At 34.2% G+C, this 14,557-nt stretch overlaps 2 pseudogenes; both read left to right on the top strand.

The window, feature by feature from the left end:
* Positions 1–194: 194 nt before the first annotated feature.
* On the top strand, positions 195–1,904 carry LOC120183995 (annotated as a pseudogene).
* Positions 1,905–8,414: 6,510 nt separating this feature from the next.
* On the top strand, positions 8,415–13,482 carry LOC120183994 (annotated as a pseudogene).
* The last annotated feature ends 1,075 nt before the right edge of the window (positions 13,483–14,557 follow it).

Genomic DNA, 14,557 nt, shown 5'->3' with positions numbered 1-14,557 from the left:
ATAAATAAAGTATGAAATGATAAGCTGATCAAATTAAAAAAATAATTATATAAAATGTAAAATTTAGTTTATCGAATAACAAAAAACTGGCAAAATCCAAAGTGCCACGTTTCAGAAGCTGCGTGCCTCAACCAAAGTGGTATCCATCTTATTTTGCGAAGTCTTGGCAAGTCCTTGACGCAAATCTTAGACAGCTTGTCTTTCCCCAAATGGCGTCGCAATCTGATCATAAGCCACCATTATCGATGGCAAAGCAATCGCTCAACCATCAGATCTGAAATTGCCGACGAAATCCGTCAACTCTCCGGGAAATACGGCAAGGTAAGGCTTACAACCTCCCTTATTTCCCTTTTCCACCTTATTTATAGCTAAACTGGAAAAAAGTTTAATACGATTCAAATTAGGTGCCAGGCCTGGCCGTGGTAATCGTTGGGAATAGGAAAGATTCTCAAAGCTATGTGACAATGAATAGAAAGCCTGTGCTGAAGTTGGATTAAATCTTTCGATGTGAATCTCCCCGAGGAAATACCCAATCCGAGTTAATCAGCAAAGTTCACGAGCTAAATGCAAATCCGGATGTACACGGTTCGTTAATGTTTCTAGTTTTACAGTATTCGATTTTATAAAACTAATAGATTAGTTGTTGATTGGTGGGGAATTTAAAACCTTAGCTTTATTGTAATTTGTAGTTCGATTGCTTATATGGAGGTTTACTTTCTGTATTTGTTTTTAATTATGTACTTCTTTTTTTTGTTGAATTAATAGGTATATTGGTTCAGCTTCCCTTACCAAAGCATATAAATGAAGAGAGAGTTTTGGGTGAAATCAGCCTTGAGAAGGATGTAGATGGTTTTCACCCTTTGAATATCGGCAAACTTGCGATGAAAGGCCGAGAACCCCTTTTTCAGCCTTGTACACCCAAGGTAATCTTTCGGCGTTTTCGAATGTTGTGATGATGTTGTACAATTGTTCTTTTGCTATGTTGTATTTTTTATAATTTGCCCTCTTTCCTGCAGGGGTGCCTTGAGCTGCTATCTCGGAGTGGTGTAAGCGTAAAGGGAAAAAATGCTGTTGTTGTGGGTCGAAGTAACATTGTTGGATTGCCTGTTTCTTTGTTGCTGCTCAAGGCTGATGCTACGATTAGCATTGTTCATTCGCGTACCCCTGATCCCGAACGGCTTGTTCGTGAAGCTGACATTGTTATTGCTGCAGCAGGACAAGCTAGGATGGTAACCAAATATTTTTATTTTAGTTATACAAACATTTTAAAGCCTTCTGTTCTAGACTAGCATGGTCAATAATTCATCTTTGCTTTGCTTCTCCCTTTGGATTTCGAGATTCAGATTTAGTTTATATGTAATTTTGAGGAGAATGGTTGTGTTGGTCCTTTTAGATTATGACATGATTGTTAAACACAAGAAAACACTTAACTTGAAGTACTGCAAGACATCAAATATCCATGATAAAAGCTTCTCTAACACTATGAATTAATGGGAGCCTTAATCGTTTGCTTTGCTGTGAATCAAACCATTGTTTACTATGGTTGTTCTGTAATGATTTGTCCATCTCAAGTATTCTGATTTACTTCCAGATCAAAGGCAGTTGGATCAAACCCGGTGCTGCAGTTATCGATGTCGGAACCAATGCCGTCGATGACCCAACGAAGAAGTCCGGGTACAGGTTAGTGGGAGACGTGGATTTCGAAGAAGCGTCGAAGGTTGCTGGATGGATAACACCTGTTCCCGGTGGCGTCGGCCCAATGACGGTCGCAATGTTGCTCCGGAATACTTTAGATGGTGCGAAGCGTGTGATCGAGAAATGAGGTATCTCATTTCGTCAACTGTTTACTTCATAATAAAACTTGCTTAAGTTTAACCTCTGGGTTGCATCTCTGGCTTCAAATGGTGAAAAAGGAAAGAACTTTTGTTTTGAAGTAGAAGAAATCAATTTCAAGAGCTTCAAGGGGCTGCTTTATGGTTTGGGATTTATCAGGTACCTGCTTAAATACGTTCGCCTATGCCGCCTGTTTAAATACTTCATAATAAATGCTTAAGTTTAACCTTGTTCTCTTCTCTTTTGATGTGCTTAAATACTGTCGTCCAATATTTGCTTAAATAAATTAAAGAGCCAGAAGAGGAAAAATAAAATATAGTTTTTTTTAAAAAAAGAGAAAGAAGCAAAGGAATAAATAAACTAGGAGAAATTATTAGGTGAACCTTTTTCACCACATTAGCAATGGTCCCTAACCAATAATATTATATCAAATAAGAATCAATTTGTATGTAATCAATATGTTGTCAACAAACCATTCCAGCCCAATATCCTCTTCCTTTCTTCCAAAAAGAGAAGAAAAAAGACATCCTTTTCCTCCATTATTATTCTTCTTTGTGCTCATTTATCTTCAACAGTAAAATAATTTTCCATTCATCTTTAGACATCCCAGTATTTTTACTTATCTATAGTATCATTCTTAATTGTTTATAATTTCCTACATTTTTACACAATCCCATGAATCCATGCCCAAGACATTTAAATAAAAACTGTATAAAATCATGCACCCAACTCTCTCACATACATATTGTCGAGTCATTCAAAACCAAGCCGGAAAAATTAACATTATCATATCAATATGTATGCGAGGGGTTGTGCTCATGATTTTCTATAGTTTTGATTTAAATATTTTGGGTGTGAATTCATGGGACTGTTTTTCAAACTTATCGGAATGATGTGTAAAGACGAATGAAAAATTATTTTACTATTAAAGAGAAATGAACACAGAGAAAAACAAAAATGAAGGAAAAGGATTTTTTTTTTCTTTTGGAAGAAATGAGAAAGAGTATGTTGAGTTGGAATGATGTGGGATGGGCATGGGTCGGGTAGGCCGACTCAAAAATTTTACATCCTTCACACAACTGGACTCGACTTGAAAAATTTATACCCTCCACCTGACCCGAACCCGATTTAATATTTTGAGATAAAATCTGAATCCGATCCTACCCGACCCGAAATAATAATAAAAATATTATTTTTATTCAATAAAAATAATGATTTAATTGAAAAAAATAATATATAGATGAGTAATATTGTAATTATTCTAAAATATATAAGATAAATTATATTTTTTTAGGGTTGAGTATTTTTCACTCTAAAACCGAATCTGTCTCGATCCAAACACCATTTTTAAAAAATCTAACCCGAACTAAAATTTTAAAAAAAAACCCGATCCAATCAGATCGAGTCGGGTCGAACCCCTCGGGTTCGGGTCTCATGCTCATCCTTAATGATGGTGTTGTGAAAGAGGATGAAGAAACTTATTTGGAAAATAAAATTTGTGTGTATAAATAACATGGAAAAAATAATTGATGATTAATTTTTTAATTGATCGGTACCATTGATGATGTGATAAAAATGGTTCACAAAATAACTCATCCCCTATTCATTTATATACAAATTTATTATTATTTAAATAGTTTCACTCCTCCACGTGATTCATGGTTTTAGTTTTATGCTAACAGAGGAAGATAAAATAACGATATCGGAAACATAGTAACCGAAGAAACTAACGAAGAAATTAGCTCTCACGGCTGCCATTGAAAAAGAATGCGGCGGCCGTGATTACCACAAGAAAGTCAACTCCATCTGCGTCGACATCTTCTTGTTTGAATATTAAGTAAGAAGACTCATGTTTGAAGCTGGAAATGTGGGCATTTTATAGGATTCTTGTTCAGAAATTATGAGAAGGCAATGACAAATATCCATCTACTTGGACATCTTTTCGTTTGAATATTTGGTGATGAAGATTTATTAAGTAAATTTAATTATTGAATGTAGACTTGGTCGCTTTAAAGTCGATATTGAGATGTACTTACCGAGTATCCAAGAAAGGTAAGAGATTTTGCAGCTATATTTGTCATCTATAATACGAAATCCCTATTTATCCCCCAATGTTAAACTTGATGAATTAGGTATTGAATTATTTGTTTTTATTAAACCGCAAAAGAATTAAGTTATTAATTTGTTTCTTGGATGTCTCTTTTGATAGTTTGATTTTTTATTTATTATTGGTCTTTTATTAACAAGATTACCTTTCATGTTGTCTTGTTTTGTATTTTTAACGTACGATTTGTACGATTTGTCAAAAAATGAGGAAAACTGATGGATATTTTAGAGCTAATTTAAAAGCTTTAACAAGGAATGTGCTATCTCAAACATTAATTTGCAATTCTGAAAACTTAAAAGTTACAACGAAAGTTTTTTAATTTGCACCGACAGACACAAAACCTAATCAGTTGAAGTTGATGAGGTAATATCAATTCATTTGATAATTTTTAATATCAAAATAATAATTTGCTATATGTATATGTATAATAAATTTGTCATGTGAATATTTACGAAGAATGAGATGATAAACTTACTTTAGCATAAGGAGTCTTATCAAACTCTAAAGCAATTGGTTGAAGTATTTCAACGCAGCAACCGTCGCTCAATTATCATTCTTTTAAAAGGCTCATAAGTAATAAAACTATTACTAATTCTTTAATTTTCTTTTAATATGCATTTTTTTATTTTTTTCTAATTTGGTTAATATCAAAATAAAATTTGATAATAATTAAGTGGTCACCAATATAATTTACTCTTAATTTTATTATTATTGCTGTAATTATTATTGTCATTATTGTAATTTTGATTAATATTATTTTTTTTGAAATGATAATGAATTATGTTAGAAGAATATTTTTGTATGAACTTCCTAGACTTGGGAAGATCACTCTTTCTAATATAATCTCTTAATCTTATTTTTTTAAAATTAATCTCTTAATCTTAGCAATAAAAGGATAATATTTATAAACAGTCATTTTGTATTACAGATTAACCAAGGTAAACAAATATTTAATAATGTGTATATAATTAGCATATTATTAAATTTAAAAAAAGAAGTGAAATAAAAGTTAAAAAATAACTCATATATATACTATATAAAGCAAGATACAAAAGCCTATAATATTGACATGTGATTAGCTTCTTTGTTAGACATTTAGTCTTTTTTAGGGTAAATTATATCATTGACTATCTAATTATTTAATCCTTTTATTTTTACTATCGATCTTTTAATTTTGTCAATCTGACCACTAAACTGTTTAATTGTATTCAATCAATCCACTAACCATTAATTTTTAACGAAAGTGTTGACGTGACAGTTAATAAAACTGATATAATTATATATTTGATCATCACTATTTATATATTCTATTCATTTGATCATAATTTTAATTTTTTCTGAATGAGAAAAAAGGTGAATCGTTAAAAGTTTTATTTATCCTTTGGAAATGGGGTCGTAGATATCCCTATGAAAAATGTAAGTAAAGATGATGGAAAATAATTGAAGATAAGAACCGCACCATCCGGTAGAGTGTCCATTTTCGCAATATAATCAGCCGTTGAATTTGCTTCACGGTAAATCTGCACGAAATCAACTGACCAAGACCTGTGACAAAGTGTCGCTATTAACGAAACTAAAGCAAGTGGGCTATCAATTGATGGAGGAGACAGGAGAGCATGAGCGTCGCTGCTGCCTGTCTGAATAACAACACGTTCTGCATCTTGTTGCCAAGCTATTCGGAATACCCCATAGCTCAGCTTCAAGAACAGAAACACGACCAACGTATTTACGGAAAGCCACCAATCAAACACCTGCAGAGTTTCGAATCAGACCACCACATGAGCTAGTTTTGGTTACATGGGAGATGGCACCATCAGTATTCAAGCAAAGACTTTTCTCATCCGTAGGAGACCACATCACCGGTTTGGGAATTCGATTAGCAATGGCATTCTTGGGGCCTTGCGCATCGATATAAGCTCGACTCCATGAAACCGCTATATGGAGAATTGCGCTTGGATCTATAGAGACATGCTGGAAAATCCGATTATGTCTATTTTTCCAAAGCTGCCAAACTATCGAGGTAAACAAGAAATTCCATGGGCTATTGATCTCCACACAAAAGGAGTGAGCATTCAAGTCAATCAAAAGCCAAGATTCAAGAGGGAAGGTGAAGAAGGAAACCGAACCATATCGTGCAACAAGAGTGCTCCAGAGTTGACGCGCAACAGGGAAATCCTGGAGAATATGCAGAAGAGACTCACACGCATAGTGGCAAGGAGAGCAAGATGGATCTGCACCTAGGTGTCTAGCACATCGAACCTAGTTTGTCAGCAACTTGTCTTGGAGCGCTAACCAAAGAAAACCACGCAGACGTTCGGGGACAGCCTGTTTCGAAATTAATTTCCATCGAGGGTCACTATTATTCCGGTTTTACTTGTCGATAGAGGCCTAGGCGCTCTTGACCGAAAACCGAAGGTAAGAGTCTGCCATCCAGTAAATACGATTTGGTCCTGCGTCAGTGAGAGGAGGCTGGATGCCTTGGATGTAAGGGAAGGCAACAGGATTCAACAGTGCATGTATCGAGTGCCAATTCCAAGTGCCATCTTGGTTGGCCACGTCACAGACTTTTATCTCATCATCAATTGGAAGTAGGGGAGAAGCATAGGCCGATAAAAAATACCAAGATTGGGAACCTAGAGATCGTGCCAGAACTTGACAGTTGCATCATTACCCAGCGACCAAGCAATGTGGCGATGGAAAATGGGCCATAAAGTAGCAATCGAACGCCAAAACGAGGAGCACCCATGCCGAGCTATTGAAACTAGACAAAGGGAATTTATTTTGTACTTCTCACGGAGTAGAGTAATCCATAGGGAATTATGGACACATTTTGCGAATGCCAAGGCCTCCATGTGACACCATCTTATTCAAGGTTTTTATAATTAAAATTTATTTAATTTAATTGTTTTTCTTCCACTCAGATGGTGACACCATCTTGTTGAATACAAAACTTATAACAAATAAAAAGAAACAATAAAGAGGGGCAAGGAAATCGAACCTGCTTTAAAGGATTAAGAGAGAGTACACACATTTCCAACTGAGCTAACCCCAGCTTTTAATGTATAGTTTACACAATTGTATATATATCTTATATTATAGTTCATGCCAAAAAAATGGAAAGGAAAATAGACATGAAGAGATTCGAACCTAAATAAAAAAACTAGGGAACTCTAAACCACTAAAATAAATCCTATATTTATATAATGGTTAGATAGGTTTTATATATTTTTTAAATACTCATTTATATAAAATTTTAAAAAATAAATTTAATATATATATTTAAACTATATTTAATATTTCTTTTTTATTCAAGTTTTAATTTAAATATTATTTATATAATTTAATTAAAAAATTGATTAAAAAATAAAATGTATAGAAAATATAAATGATTCAATTTATTTTTGAATGCAAAAAATCAATTATATTTTCTAAACATTTTATTTTTATTGTATAAATTAAAAACAATTAATTTAAAATTATATATAATTATTAAATTAAAAATGTGAATAAAAATATTAGATTTAGTTTCAAAATATATAAATCTTAAATTCAAATTTTCTTTTAATTTTGTATAAATTAGTATTTAAAAAATATATATAAAATCTATTCAACTATTATATAAATGTAAGATTACTTTAGTAGTTTAGTATTCCTAAGCTAAGGTTCAAATCTCTTCATGTCCATTTAATCTTCTAATCAAATTGTGGTACGTGCCACACTTTGATTAGAAGATTAAATTTATTGAATTAAATCAAAATTAGGACCAAATGGATACAATATACAAATATTAATGACTATATATATAATTATACTGGTTTTATTAACTGCAACGTCAACACTTCCAACCATATGGTGACACATGTCCATGTAAGTGGAAGAAAAATAATTAAATTAAATAAATATAAAATATAAAAAAACCCTTCAATAAGATGGTGGTACATGTCACACTTTGATTAGAATATTTAATTTATTGAATTAAATTAAAATTAAGACCAAATGAATACAATATACAAATATTAAGGATTAAGTATATAATTATACCTATTTTATTAATTGCAATGCCAACTCTTCCAACCGTATGGTGACACGTGTCCATTTGAGTGGAAGAAAAGACACCTATAAATCGTAAATCAGACTCGAGCGACGTGAAAAACTATCCACGAATATTAATCAAGTATTAAAATCCAAGCCGATGATTCAAAATAAGAAAGATCACAAGAAATCATATAAACGTCGATAAAATATTTAAATTTAAAATGCAACATTTCCTTGGTGTAAAAGAGATTCTCATTTTCCAAGACTTAACCTAATCAAAATAGGGCCTTTGATTTCCTTGGTATTGCTTTACTAATTTTTTCCAGTCATTTATAAATAATAAATTTAAAAATGAAGTAAATAAATAACATTTTTTATTTCCTTATATATTTTTATTTTTTTATAATATTATTTGAAAACTAGAGGAAAAGAGTGTTGCTTGTCCATATCATTGCTGAGTGCTGACTAAAAGAACAAAAACTCTTCTTTTTCCTGACCAAAAATCCCCCCAAAAGGCCAAAACCCGAAGCCGCGAATTTCTAAATCTTCTTCCATTTATGCTTTAACATAAGGTTCAATTCCAACTGGGGTTTTGATAAATTTTGAAGCTTTTAGGGTTTGTTTGAGGGTTTCTGTTAATTTTGGAAGATCGAGATTGTTTGTTTCGAGAGATGGGAAGTAGAAAAGAAGAAGAAAGAAACGAGAAGATCATAAGAGGTCTTATGAAACTACCCCCTAATCGTCGTTGCATCAACTGTAACAGCTTGGTAAATTTTTTTCAAACTTAAGTCTTTTTCCTTCTTTTTTGAGAAAAAAGCTGTTGGCTTATGGATATTTGTAGTTCTGTTGTTGTTAGAGAGGCTGTAAGAACATGGTAAAATGGAAAGAAATGGTTTCTGTAATTGGGTTTCATTCTCTTGACTGTTATGTTGTAATTAGTTCGACTTCTGCTTTGACAGTCAAGGTCTATTTGTAGGCTGGGACAGTGAGAAGAAGATAGGATTGAGGTTTAAAATGGTTTTTGGAAATTGGGTTTTCTTTCTTGAATGCAATGCATCTATTTATGGTGATTTTGAAGATGGTAAATCAGATGCTTTGAAAAGAGGGTTGAGATTTGCTTTGTTGTTTCTTTTTATTATCTACTGAAGCTAATAGATTTATGAGAAATTTTGCAGGGCCCTCAGTATGTTTGCACAAATTTCTGGACTTTCGTTTGCATGACTTGCAGTGGGATTCAGTGAGTGTTTTTGTTTTAGTTATTTGAAGTATGTAACTTCATTAATGCGATGTTACTTAAACTTGGTTGTGACTATCCGATACGTATATGTATACTGCTTTTCCATGTATTTGGAAGATCTTTCGTGCCATATCATATCTCCATACCCACGTGTCGGATATGAGTGTTGGACATGGATACTCAAAGAAATAAAGTGTAGGTGCAACATAGGATTCGTGCATTATGATTTTTGAAAGTTAAAGTTCTTGCAACTTCAGTTATTGCTCATGTGATGATTTTTAAGTTTCCTTAACTGAAAGGAGTTAATGTTCTTTTCCAATTTTTTCCATGAATGTTTATTCGTATTTACTTTGCATGATTATGATGGAGTGAGACTACATCACAGGATCGAGCTTTCCAAATCTACCCTTTTTTTTTTTCTTATTCTGGTGTTCATTTGTTCAATTAATTTTGTTTTGCAGTCGTGAGTTTACTCATCGTGTGAAGTCTGTATCAATGTCAAAGTTCACTTCACAGGAAGTTGAAGCTCTTCAGAGTGGTGGTAATCAGTTTGAAAACGTGTTACTTTTTGTGATCTATGGCAAGATTGCGACGCTAATTAATGCTTAAGTTCTTTGTTTTATTCTTTTAGCGTGCACGAGATATTTATCTCAAGGGTTGGGATCTGCAGAGGCAAAGATTGCCGGAGAGCAGGTGCAGAATATTTTTTTTTTACCTGAAAGTATTAGGCATGTTCTTGATAGATATAGGGTTTTCTAATAACTCCTCATTGCAGCAATGCTGATAAAATCCGAGAGTTTATAAAGAATGTATATGTGGATAGAAAATACGCCGGAGGAAAAATGCATGACAAGCCGCCAAGAGACATGCAGGTTAATTTCTTCATATTTTATATACACAGCTGTTCAAACTTTCAATTCTTTGAATTCAAAACTTTTGCTGAACCTTAATGTTGCTTGAATCTTTCCCTAAAACCATGCTTTCTAATTAGAAAGTGAAACAGATACGGCTGTGGATCACGTCGCAAATGACTTTAGCTTTAGCTTTTCTATATTAAAAAAACTTTTCTGGAAATGGAATTACACTTTTCATTAATAGTCACCGCCCACCTATTGATGTTAACATTTCTACATGTTTGTCTCTCAGTTTTATTTGAATACATTTCTCTAGATCCTATAGCAGTGGTTTAAATGTGTGATTCTTAAATGAATTTGACAGAGTCATAGAAATCTCAAAGATGAAATGAGACGTGCCAGTTCTTATCATTCTTATTCTCAAAGTCCACCATATGACTACCAATATGAAGATCGGCGTTATGGAAAACAAGTTGCTGCTGCACTTTCTAGGAAGCCTGGTTCAGATGGAGGGCACTATGTGGGGAAAGTTTCTAGTTTCGTCTACAGTCCTGGTCGCTTAAGTGATCAAATGTTTGAGGATAGGTTTGCAAATGAGGGATCTGCTCCTAGGGTTTCAGACTTCTCTGTATCTAGTGGAGGTGATCCATTCACATCTGGTACAAGGTCACCAAATTTCAGGAAGGATGTTGAATTTGCAAGCCTAACTTTTCAATCTCAAAGAGATGTTCCAAGTGAAGATACACATCATCAAATGATCAATCCGTCTCTGCACCCGAGTTCCCAAAAAGATGCTGGAGGGATTCTGCTGCCACAGGTCATATCTCACACTTATAATTAGTGAGAATTAGTTTCTTTTTAATTCCCTTCCTACATCTGAAAAAGTGATACATCCGAAGCATCGTTATTGAAATGTTATGTTTGCACTCTGGTGGGGAAGTTCCATATGGGATTATAAACATCAAGAAAAGAGCTCACCCTTCATGATAAAACTGTGTAGCTCTTAACATGTATGGGGCCTGCTTTTTTTAATTCTAAATTCAGACATGACGCATGCATAGTTTATTTTCTATTGCTACCTATATGCACGCTGCATACACAATGACCTATAAATAAGTTATCATTTGAGAGATACTAAGCGTTTCTTGAAAGTAGTAATGTTATTTTTGCCGACTTCTGGAATATGAATCTACCCTAGGTTTAATGTGTCATTATCAAAAGCATGTTAATACAGGTCGGCATGACCATGATGTTACTAAATGCGTGGAACACGAGTGTTTTCTAGCAAATATAGTTTCCGTTGCTTTGCTGTAGTAATACATGCTTTTATCATGTGTAATCTTGCAACTACTTTTGTATGTTTAATCATCTCATGAAAACATTTACCATCAGTCTATCACGCAGTCATCTGTTCCCGTGAATTATGGTGGCCTTGATCTCTTTAATACACCCGAGGCTTCTGCTTCTCCTCCAACAGATTTGTTTCAGTTACCTGCAACATCGTCAGTATCTTCCAAAGATTTATTACAACCTGCAGCAGTATCTTCAAAGCCACCTGGAATTCTTATCAACCTCCTCCATCTACTCCATCTCTAGACTTATTTGCTGGGATTACTGAGCAGCAACCAGCTACAACTTTTGACGGAAAATCGCCCGAGTTTCCTGTACCTAAAAATGAAGGATGGGCAACTTTTGATACTCAGCCTGCAGCAGCTGATCCAGTAACCAAAATTTTTTACCTGCTGCAATGCTCGGTGATGACTATTTGTCAGTGAAGTTTGAACAACCATCACCCCTAAACACAACCGTGCAGTGGCCACTTCTTGAAATTCTAGTGCTTTTGGTAATACTTCAACAATTTCTAGTCAATGGCAAAAGGGGCATGATGGTCAAGCCTCCACTTTTGCAACTGGCTCTCGGGTAAGCCATTTCACATTGTAACGATGCTCTGCATGAGCCCATTGCAGTTTGAAATATAAACTATCATCTCCTGTCGAATGTATAGTCAATTGACCCGCTGTCTTTGAACAGTCATGGAATGCTTTTAATGATTTTGCCGAATCACTTCCTGTTGAACCACAAGTAGTAACATACAATCATTTGGCAACTGGCGATGAACATTCGGGCTTGGCAGTTTCAGAGGTTTGCTACTTTTATTTCCAATGATGCCAAAAATTTGCTTTTCCTCGACTTATGTTTAAAAGGTCTGTTCCTGCAGAACTATGATAATGATGGCATCCAAACAGCTGACTCCCATGCTGGTTTTGCTGCTGCTACTCTTCCACCAGAGAATGGCACCGCACCATTATGCTCCATCCTTGAATCCACTTTTGGTTTGTTATTTTAACTTGCCGGTTCTTTTGTTCTCAGCGCTAATTTAATCTGTTTCGAGTTTTGAACTTTGCAGGGAGAAAAACAGTCGCATGCTGCTGATCATAAATCAACCAACCCATTTGATCTTCCTCGTGATTCTGAATCGGAACAAAATGATATGGTATATTTTGCATTTCTTTCCTGACTACATATTATGCATGTTGATTATTCAATATTTTTATACTTCGTCGTTTCTATAAAATTGGTTAATGCTTTACGGCGTACTGCAGTTCTTTGATATGAGTTCGTTAAAAACCACCCTTCCTAGTGCTCAGTCGCCTTCCGCCTTTCTTGGCGGTGTATCACAACCGTGGCTACCTCAGAATCCAGCGACACCGTATATTCCAGCAACACCACAAGGTATTTCATGTTGTCTACTTGGATAAGGAGCCATAATCATTAAGTTCATGCTTGGATGATCTCTAAGGCTATATTACTTTGTTTTTTATTTCTTTGGTTTATTTCTGCAGGTGGCTTTGTCTACATGTCTAGTCAATCACCAAATTCGCAATTGTCGTAAGTTATTTATTACGCTATCGTCTATTTCATCATCGTCAATAGGATTTTCAAAATAGCAAACAAATAAACAAATAGATAACCGTGCATGGTGCATGATTATATCATATGCTTTCACAAGTAAAGATTCATTTTCTATGTAAACAGGAATGTCCCCTCCCAAGGGCCTGTTGCTTCCATCGGAGGGAACCCTTTTGCGTAGAATCGATCGCCAACAATAGCTTTTTAGTCCCTTTTTCAGTCTAGTAGTCAATCTCTGAGTAAATGCACTAGAACTAACTATGCTGTTTAGTCATTCTATTTTTTCCCCATCTTTGCAAAAAATAATACCGTTGTCGAGGCCGAAAATTCCTTTTACCATCGCGTCTTTAAGGCCTCTTGTCTGTGAAAGTGACTCGTCGGTCGGTCGGAAGCAGTGGGAGATAGGCTCATGGTGCTTAGGGTGGTAAAGACATGAATGGTATTGTAATTTGTTTGCGGTTTACTATTTGGATTGTTTTGCTTGCAAATTTGGAGACATCTTCAGTGAATCTGGTTATTAGTATTATTGTAATAGAATTATTAAAAATTAAAAAATAAGAAAAAAAACAAAGATAAGACATAGTAAAATAATATAATCATAGTAAAAAAACAAGGGGCTGACCCCAAATTTTTTTGTTTAATTGAAATTTAGGTCCTTGTAATTCAAATGTTATTCGAAGTAAGTCTTATCTCTTCTTGAAAAAATGATTTAAATACTAATTAACCCCCAAAACTCTTTCACTCTTCTAACTTTTATTTATTTATTTATTTTTATTTTGGTTACCCTCTAGTTTTAAGGTTTCGCCTTAATTAATTTGGATCGATCCGGGTCGTATACCTGGTTTTGATGGGTGAGTCTCCCAATGGAGATTTTTTTCATACACAGACTTGAACCTGAGATATTGATTAAGCGATATCAAACTGCTTACCACTTGAACTAATCCTGTTGTTCCTACTTTTAAATTTCGTCTCTAAATATACAGAAAAATAAAATTCATTATAAAGTTTCAGTACACCAATTATAGACTTCATATAATTTAGTACATATAATTATTTAGATAGTATACTCTTGTCACCTAGAAAGAGAGGTTGATATATAGTCAAATAAAGGAGCAAAAGCATTGACACATACCACCACAAACCTTTCCTTTTAAGACATTTCAACAAAAGCTGCGGTTTGATGTTTTTGGGCGACACAAAAAGGGACAACCTCAACTAATCTTCACAAACATTTGATCTTTGCCAACTCCCCCCATTATTCTTGTCTTTGGCTACTTGTTATTACAAGTTGGGTTAGTTAAAATTTCTTCATCTTGAATAGGGATAGACACTCAACCCGAACCCGACGATATTCGACCCGACTCGATCGAGTCGGATTTTTTTTTTAAATCCGGTTTCGAGTCGGGTCGGGTTTTTAAGTGTGATATTCGAGTCGGGTTAGATTCGGGTTTAGGGTGAAAAATATCCGACCCGACCCGAAAAATATATAATTTTACCTTATATATTTAGGAATAATTACAATAATACCCCTATATATATATATATTTTTTTTTCAATTAAGTTACTGTTTTTATTGAATAA

Source organism: Hibiscus syriacus, unplaced genomic scaffold (genome assembly GCF_006381635.1).
Source record: "Hibiscus syriacus cultivar Baekdansim isolate YM2019G1 unplaced genomic scaffold, ASM638163v2 tig00112856_pilon, whole genome shotgun sequence".
Classification (NCBI taxonomy): domain Eukaryota; kingdom Viridiplantae; phylum Streptophyta; class Magnoliopsida; order Malvales; family Malvaceae; genus Hibiscus; species Hibiscus syriacus.
The sequence above is the reverse complement of the archived record's forward strand: the minus strand, read 5'-3'. Positions and strand labels throughout refer to the sequence as shown.